Source organism: Ailuropoda melanoleuca, chromosome 5 (genome assembly GCF_002007445.2).
Source record: "Ailuropoda melanoleuca isolate Jingjing chromosome 5, ASM200744v2, whole genome shotgun sequence".
Classification (NCBI taxonomy): Eukaryota; Metazoa; Chordata; class Mammalia; order Carnivora; family Ursidae; genus Ailuropoda; species Ailuropoda melanoleuca.
In genome coordinates, this window is record NC_048222.1 from 120,251,535 (window position 1) to 120,266,449 (window position 14,915).

A 14,915-nucleotide genomic window follows, 5' to 3' on the forward strand; every position below is an offset into this window, starting at 1 on the left:
CAGCCAAATAGTATTTTCTCTCTTTTATCTTGTTGTATATTTTTATAAAGTAAAATACTGTAAACTTCAGTGTATAGTTTGATGAAATTTGACAATGGATTCATGACTGTTACCATCATTCAAATAAAGAATATTTTTCCTTCACCCCAGAAGTTGGCCTTGTGACCTCTTCCTGTCAATGCAATGTTCCTTGCCACTCACTCCACATACATTCACACGCATGCAGTACTGGTTCTTGTCAAAAGATTAGCTTTATCTGTTTTAGACTATATTATAAATCAAATTATACAGTATATGCTACTATTGTGTGGCTTTTTTTCACTCAGTACAATATTTTTGAGATTCATTTAACTTGTATCAGTAATTCATTTTAATAGTTGAATAGTGTTTCATTGTACTGATCAGTTATAATGAGTTTATCCAGCCTGATAGTTGATACAAATAGTTGTTTCAAGTTTTATGATACTATGCCAAAAACTTCTGTGTTTATTCATATAGAAACATTTTTTGCTTGTTTCTTTTGTTAATAAGCATATTTATCTTGTGTAATTGTTGGGTTTAAGGTTTGATATGTAGAATTTTTTTAGGAACTACCAGTTTTATGAGGTGGTTTTAACATCCTCCATTTCAATAGCAACATCTGGACATTGGTTGTCTACATTACCACACTTTTTTTTTTATTATTATTAGTAAGCTTTATTTTTTTAGGGCTGTTGAAGTTCATAGCAAAATTGAGCAGGAGTTATAGAGTTCCCACATATCACATATCCTCACATACCCACAACCTCTCCCCGCCATCAACATCGCACACCAGGATGGTACATTTGATACAATAAATGAACCTACATGACCCATCATTATTACCTAAAGTCCATAGTTTACATCAGAGTTCATGCTTGGTGTTATATCTTCTATGGCTGTGGCATGATTATAAATGACACGTGTCTATCATTATAGTATCATTACAGAATAGTTTCACAGTCCTACAAAATCTCTGTGCTCTGCCTGTTCACATCTCCCTCCCCTCAACCATTAATCTTTTCTCTTTCCATGGTTTTGTCCTTATACCATATATAGCCTTTTTAAACTAACTTCTTTCATGTAATAGCATATAATAATATGCATTAAGTTTCTTCAATGTCTATGCATGTCTTGATAGCTCATTGCTTTTTAGCATTGGGTAATAGTCTATTGTTTGTATGTACCACAATTTATTTATAAATTCACCTGGTGAAGATCATCTTGGCTGCTTCCAGGTTTTTGAAATTATGAATAAAGCTGTAATTAGCATCCATGTGCAGGTTTTTGTATGGATGTAAGTTTTCAACTTCTTTGGATAAATACCAAGGAGCCCAACTAATGGATTGTAAAGTAAGAATACGTTTAGTTTAGTAAGAAATCACCAAACTGTTTTCCAAAGTGAATGAAGCAGTTTACATTTCCATGAGCAATGCATGGGAGCCCCTGTTGCTCCACATTGTTGCCAATGTTTGGTGTTGTCACTAATCTGGATTTCAGATGTTCTGACAAATATTTAGTGTATATCACTGTCGTTTTACTTTGCAGTTCCCAAATAACATAAGGCACTGAATATCTTTTCATATGCTTTCTTGCCATCTATATATCTTCCTTGGTGAAATGTCTGTTGAGATCTATAGTCCAATTTTTTATTGTGTTGTCATTTTCTTATTGTGGAGTAGGAGTTCTTTGTATATTTTGGATAACAGTCCTTTATTAGATCTGTCTTCTGCAAATATTTTATCTCCATCTGAAGCTTGTTTGCTCATTCTCTTGACATTGTCTTTCACAGAAGTATTTAATTTTAATAATCAATTTATCAATTCTTTCACAGATTATGTATTTGATGTTATATCTAAAAAGTCATCACCATCCTGAAGGTTACAGCTAAATTTTCTCCTATATTATCTTCCAAGAATTTAGAGTTGTGTGTTTTATATTTAGGTCCATTACCTATTTTGAGTTAGTTTTTGTGAGGTGTGTAATATCGATATGTAGATTCATTTACTTGCATGTCAATAACCAGTTGTTCCAGCATTATTTGTTAAGAAGATAGCCTTTGCTCCATTGTATTGTCTTTGCTGCTTTATCAAAGAGCAGTTGATTGTATTTATATGGGTCTAAGACTGGGTTCTATAATTTGTTCCATTGATCAGTCTCTTTGTTCACCAATACAATGCTATCTTTATTACTGTAGTTTTCACGTAAGTCATGAAGTTGGGGAATGTCCATCTTGTGACATTGTTTTTCTCTTTCAATAAAGAGTTGGTTATTCTGGGTCTTTTTCTTATCCATATAAACTTTAGAATTAGTTTGTCAATATCCACAAAATAACTTGCTGTGCTTTTGGTTGGAATTACATTAAATATATAGATCAATTTGGGATGAACTGATATCTTGAAAATATTGAATATTCTTATCCGCGATCATGGGGTATCTTTCCATTCATTAGTTCTTTTATATCTCTCAGAATTTGATAGCTTTCCTCGTATAGATCTTGTACATATTCTGTTATTTTAATATCTAAATATTTCATTTTTGGCTGCTAATGTCAATGGGATTATGTTATTAATTTCAAATTCCATTCAGTCATTGCTGATATATAGAAAAGTGATGTACTTTTGTGTATTAAACTTATTCTGCAACCTTGCTATAATAGTTTATTAGTTCCAGGAGGTTTTTTTTTTTCTTTTGGGTTTTATGCATAGACAATCATGTCAGCTAGGACAAAAGTGAGTTTTATTTCTTCCTTCTTAATCTGTATATTTTTTACTCCCTTTTCTTGTCTTACTGCATTAGCTAAAACTTTCAGTATGATATTGAAAAATACTGGTAAGAGGAGACATTCCTTGCCTTATTCCTGATCTTAGTGGAAAAGATTTAGTTACTCACCATTAAGTATGATGATATTAGTTGTAACTTTTTGGCAGATGTTTTTTATCAAATTGAGGATGTTCCCCCTATTTCTAGTTTGCTGAGAGGTGTTTTGTTTTTTTTGTTTTATCAGGAATTGATGTTGGATTGTCTAGTGCTTCTATTGAAATGATCCTGTGCTTTTTCTGTTTTAATCTGTTGATTTTGTGGACTATATTAATTGACTTTGAAAGTTGAACCAGCCTCTCATGCCTAGGATAAATGCCACTTGTCCATGATGCATAATTTGTGCTATACATATTTGGGTTCTATTAACCAACATTTTGTTAAGGATTTTTGCATTTATGTTTATGAGAGATATTGGACTATAGTTTTCTTTTCTTGCAGTGTCTCTATCTGGTTTTGGTATTCAGGTAATACCGGACTCATAGAATTAGTTAGGAAGCATCCACTCTGCTTTTATCCTCTGAAAGAGGATTAATAATTTCTTTTTTAAATGCCTGTTAGAATTCACCAGTGAAGCTACCTGATATTGCATTTTCTGATTTGAAATTCTATGAGTTTTTGATTCTGGAATTTAGTTTATTTCTTTTGTTTTTGTTTTTTAAGAGATATAGGTCTGTTCAGATTGTTTAATTCTTCTTAAGAGATTTTTGGCAGATTATATCTTTTAAAGTATTTGTCCAGTTCATCTAGGTTATCAAATTTGTAGGCAGAGTTTTTCATCATATTTCGTTATTATAGTTTTAATGTTTGTAGGGTGTGTAATGCCTACTCTTTCATTTCTGATATTAGTAATTTGTGTCTTCTATTTTCTGTTGCTTAGTATGGATAGAATTGTATTGATAATTTCAAAGAACAAGCTTTTGATTTTGCTGAGTTCCTCCTTTGATTTCTTATTTTCTACTTCATTGATTTCTGCTCTATTTTCCACCCCCTTTGTTTACTTTGAATTTAATTTAGTCTTCTTTTTCCAGTCTCTAGAGGTGGAAAGTTAGATGATTGATTTTACATTTTTTTTTCTTTTCTAATATATTCATTTAATGCTATTGATTTCCTTTTAAACACTGCTTTCACTGCATCCCACAAATTTTGCTAAGTTTTATATTCCTTTAATTTAACTCATAATATTTTAAAATCTCTCTTATGATTTCTCCTTTGGCCCATGGGTTATATAGAAGTGTCTTGTTTAATCTCCACATAGTTTAGGATTATCCAGCTACCTTACTTGTCTTGTTTTCTAGTTCGGTTTCACTGTAGTCTGAGAAAAGACTTTGTATGACTTCTGTTCCTTTAAATTTGTTAGGAATTGTGCTATTGCCTAGATATCATTGATCTTGGTGAATATTGCACCTGAGATTAAGAAGAATGTATATCCTGTTATTGTGTGAAGTACTTTATAGATGTCCATTATATGTATTGATTGATGATATTGTTGAGGTCAACCATGTCCTTACTGACTTCCAGCCTGCTGCATCTGTACACTTTGATATAGCGGTGTTAAAAATCTCAAACTATAATAGTGGATTCATCCATTTCTCCTTGTAATTTTATCAACCTTTGCCTCAGTACTTTGGTGTTCTGTTGTTAGACACATACACATTAAGCATTGTTATGTCTTCTTGGACTACTGATTCCTTTATCATTGTGTGATGCTCATTTTTATCCATGAAAACTTTCCTTGTTCAGAGGGGGCTCTGTCTAAAATTTGTTTAGATTGTTGTTATTGTGGTAGATCTTTCTCTAGCCCTTTTCTTTTAATATATATATATGTCTTTATATTTGAAGTGGGTTTCTTATAAGCAATATATAGTTGGGTCTTGTTTTTTGATCCACTCTGAGATTCTATGTCTTTTAATTTATATAGTTAAACCATTGAGTTTTATAGTGATCATTGGTATAGTTTGATTAATAACTACCATATTTGTTACTGTTTTCTCCTAGTTGCTCTTGTGTTTTGTTCCAGTTTTTGTCTTCTATGCTTTTTCTACCTTTTGTGGTTTTAACCAAGCATTTTATTAAATTATATTTTTTCTCCTTTCTTAGCATATCTGTGTATTTTTTTTAAATTTTTTAATGTTTCCCCTAGAATTTGTAATATACATTTATAAATAATCCAGATATACTTTCAGATAACATTATGCAGCTTCATGTGTATTGCAGATAGCTAATAACAAAATGTTCCTAATTCCTCCCTTCCATCACCTGTATTATTGGTATAATTTAAGTTATACATAAGTATAGATAAATATATAGTCAAATTGAATCCATAATGAATACATTGTTTTTATTTTATTTTTGAACAAATTATCTGTCCTATCAATTAAGAATAAGAAAAATAAAAGCTTATTTTACTTTTACTTATCCTTTGATGTTTTCTGTTCTTTATGTAAACCTGAGTTTCTAGTGTATATCATTTTTCTTCTCTTTGAAGAACTTTATGAGTACTTGCAAGACAGATCTATTGATGATAACAAATGTCTTCAGTTTTTTTTTTGATAAAGTATTTTTCTTTCATTTTTGAAGGATCATTTTGCAGGGTACTGAATTATATGTTGGTCTTTTTCTCTCAACACTATATATTTACTTTACTCTTGTTTCATGGTTTTTGAGAAGCTGGATACAAATTATATATTTGCTCATCTATAGGTAATATGTTCTTTTTCCTCTGTCTTCTTTCAAGATTTTACCTTTGGTTTTCTAAAATTTTAATAATATATATCTGAATTTAGTTTTTTTTAGTATTTATTCTCCTTAGTGTTCTTTGAGTTTCATGAATCTGGTTTAGTGTCTGACATAAGTTAACGAAAATTCTTTTCATTATTGCTTACATCTTTCTTCTGTTCTTTATCATTTTTTGATATTTTTATTACAACTGTAACACCTTCTATAATTATCCCACAGTTCTTGGTTTTTTTTATCTTTTTTTCCTTTTTTTTCGTCTTTTGTTTGTTTTGTTTTTTTCTGAGCTTTTCAGTTTTTGGTTTCTATTGACATATTCTCAAGGCAGAGATTCTTACTGCAGCTTTGTCCAGTCTGCTAATGAGTCCATCAAAGGCATTCTTAATTTCTGGTACAGTGTTTTTGATTGTTTCATTTCTTTTGTGATTCCATCTTAGAAATTTTATCTCTCCGCTTACTTTATTCATTTCTTCTTAAATGTTGTATACTTTTCACATTGAAGTCTTTAACATATTCAATATAGTCTTTTGAAATTCCTGGTCTGTTGATTTCAACATCCTTGCCATATTTGACTCTGGTTCTGATGCTCTTTCAGTATCTTAAAAAAAAAATTTTTTTTGCCTTTTATATTTTCGAATATATGTTTTTTGCTTGGCAGTCATGGTGTACCACATAAAAGGAACTATGGTAAACAAGGCTTTAATAGTGTGGTGGGAAAATGAGGGGAGAAAATCTATAGTACTATGATCAGGTCTCACTCTTTGGTCAGTCAAGTCTGTGTTTCTGAACTGTGAATTTCAATCACTTCTCAGGCTCTTCTGTGAGACAGGATATTTAGGAGGAGATGCAGTTGAAAATTTCCCTTTGTCCAGGTAGGTTAGGCTCTGATAAAACCCCAGTATGTTAGGTTCTGGTAAAATAGTTCCCCCTGAGGGCAGGCCTTTTTAAGAATAGAATGATCTGGTGTATTTCAGATTGATTTATTTTCCCTCCCTCTGGTGGAATCACAAGGAGATTTTTCTCCAATGTTTATTGTGAAAACCTGGTAATACCCCTGGAGTTAAAACTCACAAAACTATGGGGGCCTTTGGTAGTTAGTTCCTCTTGGAGTTTGAACTTTCAGACTTGTCCACACTAAGACTCTGATGATTTTTCAATTCCAGTTTAGATTTTCCTACACCTGTTCTGGTTCCTGTTTTTTCTCTTGAATTTCTGCTCTGGAAAACTGTGATTTGGGAGATACAGGAAAATATAGAAAATCATAGCAAAGATTTGCTTATCTGGAGCAAAAGCCACTGGATCCATAACATGGTACAATCAAGTGGTAATTTTGACAAATTAGTGCAAGTTGACAAATTGCTGGAGCTTGAAAGTAAACAAACATGAAAGTGACACTCCTGGAAGCCAGAGTTTTGGGGGCACCCCAAGATTTTAATAGATTTTACCTCTAGGAATCTACCAGGTTTTCATGATAAAGTACCAAAAATATCCCCTTGTGGTTCTGGCTGGGGGTGGGGATAAATAATCAACTAAAATATGCCCATATTATTCTCTATAGCAAAGGTGTACTGTCCTGGGAAAAAATGTTGTTAGAGCCTTATCCCCACTAGGAAGAAGGGCACAGGAACTTGTATTTTTCTTGTCTTATCTGGGGAGACAAAAAAAAAGTATGAGAAATACTTGTGAAGGTCATAGCCTAGGGAATCAGACCTGCTGAAAGAACTGAGATATAATCTTAAGATTATAGAATGCTTGCCTTCCTCCACACATTTCCCCCATCAACAGGACTCCAATATAATAAAAGTTGATTATAACTAAAAGAAATCCAAGGCACAAACTCTGTGTAAAAAAAAGGATTACTTAGAGGAAATGAAGGACAGCTGGAAAGAAAAACCAGGACACTGGAATAAGTTGCAGGGTTAAAACAAACATCTAACACAGGCCACCTCATAGGGAGATTAACATTAAACACAAAACAAAACACCTCATTAAAGACCTATCATCTCAGTGTCCAGCTTCCAGTAAAAAAATAAAAGCAAAGAAAAAAAAACAGTCTTGACACAATGCAAGCACCAGAAACAGACTCAGATATGACATATATATTGGAATTTTCAGACAATCATGTCTATGATTAATATTCTGAGGACTATCATGAAAGACAGAGATGATATGTGAAAACAGATAGGTTATATGAACAAAGAGGTACAAATTCTTAGAAAAATCAAAAGAAACATGAGAAATCAAAAGCGCAAACAAATGGGCACATCGGTAGACTGGAAATGGCCAGGGAATAAATTAGTGAGTTTGAAGATATGTCAAGAGAAATTTTTTTAAATGAAATTCCAAGAGATAAAATATTAAAAAAAAAATAGAGCAGGATAGCTAAGACTGGGGGAAAATTCAAAAGGTAAAACATACATACATAGAATGCCAGAAGGGGAAAGAAAAAACAGAGTAAAAGTCATAACAGCTGAGAATTTTCCAAAATTAATGATATCACCTTGGATTTGGTGGTGAGTTTTTACTTATTTATTTTTATTATGTTATGTTAGTCACCATACAGTACTTCATTTGTTTTTGGTGTAGTGTTCCATGATTCATTGTTTGCATATAACACCCAGTGCTCATTGCAATACGTGCCCTTCTTAATACCCATCACTGGCCTAACCCATCCCTCCACCCCCCACCCTCTGAAACCCTTAGTTTGTTTCCCGGAGTTCATAGTCTGTCATGGTTCATCTCCCCCTCTGATTCCCCCCTGCTTCAGTTTTCCCTTCCTTCTCCTGATGTCCTCCATCCTATTCCTTATGATCCACATATGAGTTAAACCATATAATAATTGTCTTTCTTTGTTTGACTTATTCCATTTAGCATAATCCCCTCCAGTTCCATCCATGTTGACGCAAATGGTGGGTATTTATCCTTTCTGATGGCTGAGTAATATTCCATTATATACACGAACCACATATTCTTTATCAATTCATTTGTTGAAGGGCATCTCAGCTCCTTCCACTGTTTGGCTATTGTGGACATTGCTGCTATGAACACTGGGGGGCATTTGACCCTTCTTTTCACGACATCTAAATCTTTGGGATAAATACCCAGTAGTAAAATTGCTGGGTCATAGGGTAGCTCTATTTTTAACTTTCTGAGGAACCTCCATACTGTTTTCCAAAGTGGCTGTACCAACTTGCATTCCCATCAACGGTGTAAGATGGTTCTCCTTTCTCCACATTCTCTTCAACATTTGTTGTTTCCTGCCTTGTCAATTTTTGCCATTCTAACTGGTATAAGGTGGTATCTCAGTGTGGTTTTGATTGAATTTCCCTGATGGCCAATGATCTTGAACATTTTTTTCATGTATCTGTTAGCCATTTGTATGTCATCTTTGGAGAAGTGTCTGTTCATGTCTTCTGACCATTTTTTGATTGGATTATTTGTTTTTTGGTTGTTGAGTTTGAGTTCTTTATAGATCTTGGATACCAGCCCTTCATCTATAATGTCATTTGCAAATATCTTCTCCCATTCCATGGGGTGTGTCATAGTTTTGTTGACTGTTTCCCTTGCTGTGCAGAAGCTTTTTATTTTGATGAAGTCCCAAAAGTTCATTTTTCCTTCTGTTTCCCTTGCCTTTGGAGACGTGTCCTGAAAGAAGTTGCTGTGGCCAGTGTTGACAAGGTTACTGCCTATGTTCTCCCTAGGATTTTGATCTATTTCTGTATCACACTGAGGTTTTTAATCCATTAAGAGTTTGTCTTTGTGTATGGTGTAAAAGAATGGTCAAGTTCATTCTTCTGTATATAGCTGTCCAATTTTCCCAGCACCATTTATTGAAGAGACTGTCTTTTTTCTATTGGATTTTTTTTCCTAATTTATCGAATATTAGTTGACCATAGAGTTGAGGGTCCATATCTGGGCTCTCTGTTCTTTTCCATTAATGTATGTGTCTGTTTTTGTGCCAATACCATGCTGTCTTGGTGATCACAGCTTTGTAATATAGCTTGAAATCAGGCAATGTGATGCCCCCAGCTTTGTTTTTCTTTTTCAACATTTCCTTGGCGATTCGGAGTCTTTTCTGGTTCCATACAAATTTTACGATTGTTTGTTCCAGCTTCTTGAAAATGCCATTGGTATTTTGATATTGATGGCATCAAAAAAACATAGTTTGCTCTGGGCAGCATTGACATTTTAACAATGTTTATTCTCCAATCCATGAATATGGAATGTTTTTCCATCTTTTTGTGTCTTCCTCAATTTCTTTTATAAGTGTTCTTTAGTTTCTAGAGTATAGATCCTTTACCTCTTTGTTTAGGTTTACTCCTAGGTATTTTATGGTTTTTGGTGCTTTTGTAAATGGAATCAATTCCCTAATTTCTCTATCTATGGTTACATTGTTAGTGTATAGAAAAGTAACTGATTTCTGTGAATTGAATTTGTATCCTGCCACATTACTGAATTACTGTATGAGTTCCATTAATTTGGGGGTGGAGTCTTTTGGGTTTTTCACATAAGTATCATGTCATCTGTGAAAGAGAGTTTGACTTCCTCTTTGCCTATTTGAATACTTTTTATTCCTTTTTGTTGTCTGATTGCTGAGGCCAGGACTTTTAGTACTATGTTGAACAATAGTGGCGAGAGTGGACATCCTTATTGTGTTCCTGATCTTAAGGGAAAAGCTCTCAGCTTTTCTCCATTGAGAATGATAGTCACTCTAGGCTTTTCATAGATGGTTTTTATAAAATTGAGGAATGTTTCCTCTATCCTTACACTCTTGAGTGTTAATCAGGAAAGGATGCTGTATTTTGTCAAATGCTTTTTCTGCATCAATTCAGAGGATCATATCAGTCTTGTCTTGTCTTTTATTAATGTGTTCTATCACATTGATTGATTTGAGAATGTTGATCCACCCTTACATCCCAGGAATAAATACCACCTGGTTGTGATGGGTAATCCTTTTAATGTACTGTTGGATCATGTTGGCAAGGATCTTGTTGAGAATTTTGGCATCCATATTCATCAGGGATATTGGTCTTTAATTCTCCTTTTTGGTGGGGTGTTTGCCTGCTTTCGGGATCAGGGTAATGTGGCCTCATAGAAAGAGTTTGGAAGTTTTCCTTCTGTTTCTACTTTTTCATACAGCTTCAGGAGAATAGGTATTATTCCTTCTTTAAATGTTTGGTAGAATTCACCTGGGAATCCATCAGGCCCTGGACTCTTGTTTTTTTGGCAGGTTTTTGATCACTCCTTCAATTTTGTTACTGGTTATTGGTCTATTCAGGTTGTCAATTTCTTCCCATTTCAGTCTTGGTAATTTATAGGTTTTCAAGAAGTCACCCATTTCTTCCAGGTTGCTTAATTTATTGATATATAGTTGCTGGTAATAATTTCTAGTAATTGTTTCTATTTCATTGGTGTTAGTCGTGATCTCTCCCCTTTCATTTATAATTTTATTAATTTGGATTTGTCTTTTCTTTTGGATAAGTCTGGTCAGAGGTTTATCGATCTTACTATTTCTTTCAGAGAACCAGCTTCTAGTTTTGTTGATCTGCTCTACTGTTTTTCTGGTTTCTATTTCAGTGATCTCTGTTCTGATCTTTATTATTTCTCTTCTCCTGCTTGGTTTAGGTTTTATTTGCTGTTCTTTCTCCAGTTCCTTTAGGTGTAAGGTTAGCTTTTGTATTTGGGATTTTTCTACTTTTTTGTATGAGGGTTGGATGGCTATGTATTTCCCCCTTAAGACTGCCTTTGCAGTATCCCATAGGTTTTGGATGGATGTGTTTTCATTCTCATTGGTTTCCATGAATATTTTAAGTTCTTCTTTAATATCCTTGTTGACCCAAACATTCTTAAGCAGGATGGTCTTTAGCTTCCAAGTGTCTGAATTCCTTCCAATTTTTTTCTTGTGATTGAGTTCCAGTATCAAAACATTGTGCTCTGAAAATATACAAGGAATAATCTCATTCTTTTGTTATTGGTTGAGACCAATTTGTGACCCAGTATGTGTTCTGTTCTGGAGAAAGTTCCATGTGCATTTGAGAAGAATGAGTATTCTATTGTTTTAGGGTGGAATGTTCTGTATATATGTATGAAGTCCATTTAGTCCAGTGTGTCATTCAAAGCTCTTGTTTCTTTGTTGATCTTCTGCTTAGATGATCTGTCAGTTGCTGAGAGTGGAGTGTTGAGGTCTCCTACTATTAAAGTATTATTATCAATATGTTTCTTTATTTTGGTTAACAGTTGGCTTATGTAGTTGGCTGCTCCCATGTTGGGAGCATAGATATTTACAATTGTTAGATCCTCTTGTTGGATAGACCCTTTAAAAATGACATAGTGTCCTTCTGATTAAATCTCATTTGTGCCCTTAGAGTTTCTATATTGTTGCTAATAATTTTTTTCAAGCCTAAATATCGACCTCGTAATTGTCACTCTGAAGTCTATTTCTGACACCTTGCTTATATCCATATCCATTTGGTCTGTGACAGAAGCCATAGTCTCTGATTCTTTTCTTTGTTGGGGGTTAATCCACTAAGTCATTCTTTGGGGGGTGGTTGAGGGAATGTACAGAGTCCAATGTATTAAGCACTACTCAGGTGCAAGCAAGATGCACCTGTTTTATAGGGACCCTAGGGTTGTCATCCTCTTGTTCTTCCAGCCTGTCTTCTCATGGAGGGGCCTAGTGCACTGTTACTCAGGCAACCCTGCTTGGGCAGTATTACCCTGCTCCCTGGTGGGGGTGGGCTCAGTGAAAACCGTTTTTCGGGGGCTTTTGTTCTCTGGTGGCTTTCCCTAGTGACTTTCCATGTCTCTTCCAAAAGTGAGAGCAGAAGTGACCACATCCAAACCTCTGGCTTAGAACAGAGAAATCTCAGTCTGCTCTTAACTGAGCACTCCAGGCCATACAGTCTCCATGTCTGTCTGTGCTGCTGGAAACCACAGTCTGCCCTGTTGTGTGCCCCATAGCAACACTCTCAGGGGTAGATCCCAGGGCTGGGCATGTCTCTGTCCCGTGTGCTTCTAAAACTGTGAGCCGCCCCCCCATCTGCTTGCACGCACCTGTAGCCTCTATATCTTGTCCAGGGGTTGCACTAAAGTCCTTTCCCCACCACTACCGCTCTGCGAGTCTGTGCCTGGTCCCCAGTATGGGACATTTTTGCGTTCTGGTGTTATATTACCTTCCCTCTGTGGGCTTACCTCCCCCTTCTGTTCATCTTCTGATATCTGCAGAATCACACCTCCACCCTTCATACCTTGGGACAGGTGGTGTTTTTCTGCTTCTAGAGATCCAGATATATATTCTTACATCTCAGGCTGATTTCGTGGGTGTTCAGAATGGCTTGGTAGATATCTGGCTAAATTCAGGAGACCGGTTGAAATAGGGTCCCCTACTCCTCTACCATCTTCCTCCTCCCTCTGGTGGTGAGTCTTTAAATTCAACAGCAATAGCATGATGCATGAAAGAAAACTTGATAAGTTAGGCTTTATTAATATTAAACATATCTTTGTGAAAGACACCATTAAGAGACTCAAAAACAAAACAACACAAAACAAGCCAAAACTGAGAGAGAATATTTGCAAAATATATGTCAGATAAAGGATTTGTATAGAGAATACATAAAGAACTCTCAAAATTCAAACATAAGAAACATTGAAGACACAAAAAAATGGGTAAAAGATTTGAACAAGCACCTCACCAAAAAAAGATATGATGGTAGACAAGCTTATGAAAAAATATTTAACATCATATGTCATTAGATAATTGCAAATAAAAACACAATGAGATACCACCACACATATATTTAAGAAGCTAGGATCAAAAAAATATTACAGTACTAAATGCTGATGAGGAGCTAGAGAAATAAAACTCTTTATTGTTGAATGGAATGCAAAATGGCATGGTCATTTTGGATGTGGAGAAAGTGGGGTGCAAGCTAGATAATTCCAATTATATGATGCTTACCTAATTTTATGAATATAAAAATAATATTAATTTAATATATATAATAACTCTGGAAATGAGTGGATAGAATGTAAGACTAAAGACAAGAGACTGCTACATATAAGCACTGAACTCTAGTTGATGCATTTGTTTTCCACAAGAATACGGTTAACAGTTGCAATTCTATCATACATGTATATCAGAATAGAACAATTAAATAGGTGGATAAAGGGTAGTGGAGACAAATTTCTCATTGTTAGAATAAGAATCTTCTGATTAGCAAGAGAATGAGACTATTGTCATTCATGTGATAAAAATTTAGAGTTGGAAGCATTATTTAGAACTCATGTTTACTTAAATATAGATGTGGATAGATACGCAGGAGAAAAGTTATAAATATTGTCTATACAATCATACAAATTATCTATACAGATTATTGTATACATCTGTTTTGCTTTCTTTTTATCCAAAATGTCTAAAAGCAATGTCCGCATAGTAGCAACAAGCACACCTAATGCCTCAACCTTGGTTTTTAATCTCATTATCCAAAAAAATAAGGACTTCTTGAAGAAATGGATGAATTAGGACTGGAAATACTGAAAATGAGATTGGACCATCCTATAGTACTAGAATGTGAGAAAGTATTAAAACACACACACACACACCAAAAACAAAATGAAAGATGAAGGGATGCAGGAGCCAAGTGATAGAGCTTTCAATGGCCAAAACTGGAACCCTTTGAGCAACAAAGAAAGACATACTGAATTATAACCCAGCATATAAGATTAATATCTATGTGTCCATACTTATTTAAATAAAAGATAGAACAATAAATCAATAAGGAAAAATAGACAAATTGCCCATGAAGAAGAACTCCGAATAATTCATAGAGATCCTCTACCGACAAGGAAAGGGAACAGGATTCCCTACCACTTAAGATCAGGATGTATATACTACTCTTCTTCCAAAGAATGTAATATGAAAAGGAAGGGGAAAAAATAGAGTAGCTTTACAGTGGAGTAATCTGAAAAACACTACCTCAACCAGGTGGAAAAGGTCAACATCAGCATTCATAAATTGTGTTGATAGTATGTACCTTTGATAAGATGTGATGACCCAAGTCTAATCATGAGAAAAACTTCAAAAATTTTGAATTACAGTAGAGGAGAATCCTTCAGAATAACTGACCAGTACTCCTCAAAACTCAAGGTCATCAAAGCAAGGAAAGTGTGAGAAACTGTCACAGCCAAGAGGATCCTAAGTAAATATCATAATTAAATTTGTGTGGTATATTGGATAGATTCCTAAAAAATTCAGAGAATATTAGGCAAAACTAAGGAAGTATGAACAAAGTATTAAATTTAGTTAATCATAAGGTATCAATATTGGCTAATTATAACAAATT